We start from the raw sequence: 5,000 nt of genomic DNA on the forward strand, positions 1-5,000 counted from the left end.
GCACAAGCCCGACTTCAACACTTGAGCTTCTGAAATTACGTTCTGACTCAATTTTTAAATAAAGAATTCTGACCATCTGCTGCTGCTGGTTCCATGTGAAGATGTCAAGCTTTAGTGGCTCGTTTGTCTAGGGGTATGATTCTCGCTTTGGGTGCGAGAGGTCCTGGGTTCAAATCCCGGACGAGCCCTTGCAGGTGTCATGTGTTTTACAGGGCAATATGGCTTTCATAAAACCTTCTTTCGAAGAATTCCAGTTTGTCAGCAGTTAGTATCGCCACATATAACATTCCTTGTCTGGTCGACTAGGAGTATGATCTTTGCTCATGCCGTGAGAGCTCCCAGGTTCAAATTTCAGTTGAGCCCTTACAGATATCTTCTGTTTTGTAAGGGTATTGTGGCTTACACAGAAGCCTTTTTCTGAGAATGCCGGTTTGTCAGCAGTTAGTGTTGTTATGTAAAGTTGCTGTCTTGCAGTGGCCCTTGGGTCAAGTGGTATGATTCTGGCTTTGGGTGCGAGAGTCCAATCGTCCAAATCCCGGACGATCCCTCGCTGCTGTATTGTGTTTTACAGGGCATAATAGCTTTCATAAAAATGTCTTTTGAATACTTTCACTTTGTCAGCAGATAGTATCGCCACATTATATATTCCTTGCATATTGGCTAGTGGCTTGCTGGTCTAGGAGTATGAATCTTGCTCATGCCGCGAGAGCTCCCAGGTTCAAATGAATGGGTAAGCCCTTACAGTTGTCTGGTATTTTGTAAGGGCGTCGTGGGTCACCCAGAGGCCTTTTTCAGAGAATGCTGGTTTGTCTGCCGAAAGTGTTGCCATGTGAAGCTGCTGTTTTTCACTGGCTTGTTGGTCTAGGGGTATGATTCTCGCTTAGGGTGCGTGAGGTCCGGGGTTCAAATCCCAGACGAGCCCTTGCAACTCTCTTTGGTTTTGAGGGACATCATGGCTTTCACAAAGGCCAGTTTCAACGCTAGTGTGCAAGCATTAGATGTCAACTGAGGAAGGTCTTGGTTCCATGGTGTAATGGTTAGCACTCTGGACTTTGAATCCAGTGATCCGAGTTCAAATCTCGGTGGAACCTTTTCCTTCTTTCCTTACAGCTTCAAATCAGTGAAATAAATGAATGAGACCAATTTTAATCACACCAATTAGTGAGTGGTTGTGATACTAGGTGCTGACATAGCTATTTGATGCTATCACGATCCTCCTCCAACAACGACTTACATAATGTTATGTGTTTTTGCCATGCAGCTTAAATCTGTGAAATGGATAAGATCAATTTACCTCACTGAAGCTAGTGGACAAAAACAACAGCAATTTTAAGGCAAACAAGTGACTCAACTTGTCGTTCTAGGGCTGCGAATCTTGTTTTGGGCAGGAGAAGCCCCGGGTCCATCTGACGCACAAGCCCGACTTCAACACTTGAGCTTCTGAAATTACGTTCTGACTCAATTTTTAAATAAAGAATTCTGACCATCTGCTGCTGCTGGTTCCATGTGAAAATGTCAAGCTTTAGTGGCTCGTTGGTCTAGGGGTATGATTCTCGCTTTGGGTGCGAGAGGTCCCGGGTTCAAATCCCGGACGAGCCCTTGCAGGTGTCATGTGTTATACAGGGCAATATGGCTTTCATAAAACCTTCTTTCGAAGAATTCCAGTTTGTCAGCAGTTAGTATCGCCACATATAACATTCCTTGTCTGGTCGACTAGGAGTATGATCTTTGCTCATGCCGTGAGAGCTCCCAGGTTCAAATTTCAGTTGAGCCCTTACAGATATCTTCTGTTTTGTAAGGGTATTGTGGCTTACACAGAAGCCTTTTTCTGAGAATGCCGGTTTGTCAGCAGTTAGTGTTGTTATGTAAAGTTGCTGTCTTGCAGTGGCCCTTGGGTCAAGTGGTATGATTCTGGCTTTGGGTGCGAGAGTCCAATCGTCCAAATCCCGGACGATCCCTCGCTGCTGTATTGTGTTTTACAGGGCATAATAGCTTTCATAAAAATGTCTTTTGAATACTTTCACTTTGTCAGCAGATAGTATCGCCACATTATATATTCCTTGCATATTGGCTAGTGGCTTGCTGGTCTAGGAGTATGAATCTTGCTCATGCCGCGAGAGCTCCCAGGTTCAAATGAATGGGTAAGCCCTTACAGTTGTCTGGTATTTTGTAAGGGCGTCGTGGGTCACCCAGAGGCCTTTTTCAGAGAATGCTGGTTTGTCTGCCGAAAGTGTTGCCATGTGAAGCTGCTGTTTTTCACTGGCTTGTTGGTCTAGGGGTATGATTCTCGCTTAGGGTGCGTGAGGTCCGGGGTTCAAATCCCAGACGAGCCCTTGCAACTCTCTTTGGTTTTGAGGGACATCATGGCTTTCACAAAGGCCAGTTTCAACGCTAGTGTGCAAGCATTAGATGTCAACTGAGGAAGGTCTTGGTTCCATGGTGTAATGGTTAGCACTCTGGACTTTGAATCCAGTGATCCGAGTTCAAATCTCGGTGGAACCTTTTCCTTCTTTCCTTACAGCTTCAAATCAGTGAAATAAATGAATGAGACCAATTTTAATCACACCAATTAGTGAGTGGTTGTGATACTAGGTGCTGACATAGCTATTTGATGCTATCACGATCCTCCTCCAACAACGACTTACATAATGTTATGTGTTTTTGCCATGCAGCTTAAATCTGTGAAATGGATAAGATCAATTTACCTCACTGAAGCTAGTGGACAAAAACAACAGCAATTTTAAGGCAAACAAGTGACTCAACTTGTCGTTCTAGGGCTGCGAATCTTGTTTTGGGCAGGAGAAGCCCCGGGTCCATCTGACGCACAAGCCCGACTTCAACACTTGAGCTTCTGAAATTACGTTCTGACTCAATTTTTAAATAAAGAATTCTGACCATCTGCTGCTGCTGGTTCCATGTGAAAATGTCAAGCTTTAGTGGCTCGTTGGTCTAGGGGTATGATTCTCGCTTTGGGTGCGAGAGGTCGCGGGTTCAAATCCCGGACGAGCCCTTGCAGGTGTCATGTGTTATACAGGGCAATATGGCTTTCATAAAACCTTCTTTCGAAGAATTCCAGTTTGTCAGCAGTTAGTATCGCCACATATAACATTCCTTGTCTGGTGGACTAGGAGTATGATCTTCGCTCATGCCGTGAGAGCTCCCAGGTTCAAATTTCAGTTGAGCCCTTACAGATATCTTCTCTTTTGTAAGGGTATTGTGGCTTACACAGAGGCCTTTTTCTGAGAATGCCGGTTTGTCAGCAGTTAGTGTTGTTATGTAAAGTTGCTGTCTTGCAGTGGCCCTTGGGTCAAGTGGTATGATTCTGGCTTTGGGTGCGAGAGTCCAATCGTCCAAATCCCGGACGATCCCTCGCTGCTGTCTTGTGTTTTACAGGGCATAATAGCTTTCATAAAAATGTCTTTTGAATACTTTCACTTTGTCAGCACATAGTATCGCCACATAATATATTCCTTGCATATTGGCTAGTGGCTTGCTGGTCTAGGAGTATGAATCTTGCTCATGCCGCGAGAGCTCCCAGGTTCAAATGAATGGGTAAGCCCTTACAGTTGTCTGGTATTTTGTAAGGGCGTCGTGGGTCACCCAGAGGCCTTTTTCAGAGAATGCTGGTTTGTCTGCCGAAAGTGTTGCCATGTGAAGCTGCTGTTTTTCACTGGCTCGTTGGTCTAGGGGTATGATTCTCGCTTAGGGTGCGAGAGGTCCCGGGTTCAAATCCCGGACGAGCCCTTGCAACTCTCTTTGGTTTTGAGGGACATCATGGCTTTCACAAAGGCCAGTTTCAACGCTAGTATGCAAGCATTAGATGTCAACTGAGGAAGGTCTTGGTTCCATGGTGTAATGGTTAGCACTCTGGACTTTGAATCCAGTGATCCGAGTTCAAATCTCGGTGGAACCTTTTCCTTCTTTCCTTACAGCTTCAAATCAGTGAAATAAATGAATGAGACCAATTTTAATCACACCAATTAGTGAGTGGTTGTGATACTAGGTGCTGACATAGCTATTTGATGCTATCACGATCCTCCTCCAACAACGACTTACATAATGTTATGTGTTTTTGCCATGCAGCTTAAATCTGTGAAATGGATAAGATCAATTTACCTCACTGAAGCTAGTGGACAAAAACAACAGCAATTTTAAGGCAAACAAGTGACTCAACTTGTCGTTCTAGGGCTGCGAATCTTGTTTTGGGCAGGAGAAGCCCCGGGTCCATCTGACGCACAAGCCCGACTTCAACACTTGAGCTTCTGAAATTACGTTCTGACTCAATTTTTAAATAAAGAATTCTGACCATCTGCTGCTGCTGGTTCCATGTGAAAATGTCAAGCTTTAGTGGCTCGTTGGTCTAGGGGTATGATTCTCGCTTTGGGTGTGAGAGGTCCCGGGTTCAAATCCCGGACGAGCCCTTGCAGGTGTCATGTGTTTTACAGGGCAATATGGCTTTCATAAAACCTTCTTTCGAAGAATTCCAGTTTGTCAGCAGTTAGTATCGCCACATATAACATTCCTTGTCTGTTGGACTAGGAGTATGATCTTCGCTCATGCCGTGAGAGCTCCCAGGTTCAAATTTCAGTTGAGCCCTTACAGATATCTTCTGTTTTGTAAGGGTATTGTGGCTTACACAGAAGCCTTTTTCTGAGAATGCCGGTTTGTCAGCAGTTAGTGTTGTTATGTAAAGTTGCTGTCTTGCAGTGGCCCTTGGGTCAAGTGGTATGATTCTGGCTTTGGGTGCGAGAGTCCAATCGTCCAAATCCCGGACGATCCCTCGCTGCTGTATTGTGTTTTACAGAGCATAATAGCTTTCATAAAAATGTCTTTTGAATACTTTCACTTTGTCAGCAGATAGTATCGCCACATAATATATTCCTTGCATATTGGCTAGTGGCTTGCTGGTCTAGGAGTATGAATCTTGCTCATGCCGCGAGAGCTCCCAGGTTCAAATGAATGGGTAAGCCCTTACAGTTGTCTGGTATTTTGTAAGGGCG

The 5,000-nt window shown here is 44.7% G+C and overlaps 8 non-coding genes across 8 annotated transcripts; all 8 read left to right on the top strand.

The window, feature by feature from the left end:
• The first annotated feature begins 116 nt into the window (after window positions 1-116).
• Window positions 117-188, top strand: trnap-ugg (transfer RNA proline (anticodon UGG)). The gene has a single exon. It is a non-coding gene; the product is annotated as a tRNA-Pro (tRNA).
• An 831-nt stretch (window positions 189-1,019) lies between these two features.
• On the top strand, window positions 1,020-1,091 carry trnaq-uug (transfer RNA glutamine (anticodon UUG)). The gene has a single exon. It is a non-coding gene; the product is annotated as a tRNA-Gln (tRNA).
• A 436-nt stretch (window positions 1,092-1,527) lies between these two features.
• Window positions 1,528-1,599, top strand: trnap-ugg (transfer RNA proline (anticodon UGG)). The gene has a single exon. It is a non-coding gene; the product is annotated as a tRNA-Pro (tRNA).
• An 831-nt stretch (window positions 1,600-2,430) lies between these two features.
• On the top strand, window positions 2,431-2,502 carry trnaq-uug (transfer RNA glutamine (anticodon UUG)). Its single transcript has one exon. It is a non-coding gene; the product is annotated as a tRNA-Gln (tRNA).
• Window positions 2,503-2,938: 436 nt separating this feature from the next.
• trnap-ugg (transfer RNA proline (anticodon UGG)) lies at window positions 2,939-3,010 on the top strand. Its single transcript has one exon. It is a non-coding gene; the product is annotated as a tRNA-Pro (tRNA).
• A 662-nt stretch (window positions 3,011-3,672) lies between these two features.
• Window positions 3,673-3,744, top strand: trnap-agg (transfer RNA proline (anticodon AGG)). Its single transcript has one exon. It is a non-coding gene; the product is annotated as a tRNA-Pro (tRNA).
• A 97-nt stretch (window positions 3,745-3,841) lies between these two features.
• On the top strand, window positions 3,842-3,913 carry trnaq-uug (transfer RNA glutamine (anticodon UUG)). The gene has a single exon. It is a non-coding gene; the product is annotated as a tRNA-Gln (tRNA).
• Window positions 3,914-4,349: 436 nt separating this feature from the next.
• Window positions 4,350-4,421, top strand: trnap-ugg (transfer RNA proline (anticodon UGG)). Its single transcript has one exon. It is a non-coding gene; the product is annotated as a tRNA-Pro (tRNA).
• The last annotated feature ends 579 nt before the right edge of the window (window positions 4,422-5,000 follow it).

The sequence above is a fragment of the Danio rerio genome, chromosome 13 (genome assembly GCF_052040795.2).
Source record: "Danio rerio strain M-AB ecotype USA chromosome 13, GRCz13ab, whole genome shotgun sequence".
Lineage (NCBI taxonomy): Eukaryota > Metazoa > Chordata > Actinopteri > Cypriniformes > Danionidae > Danio > Danio rerio.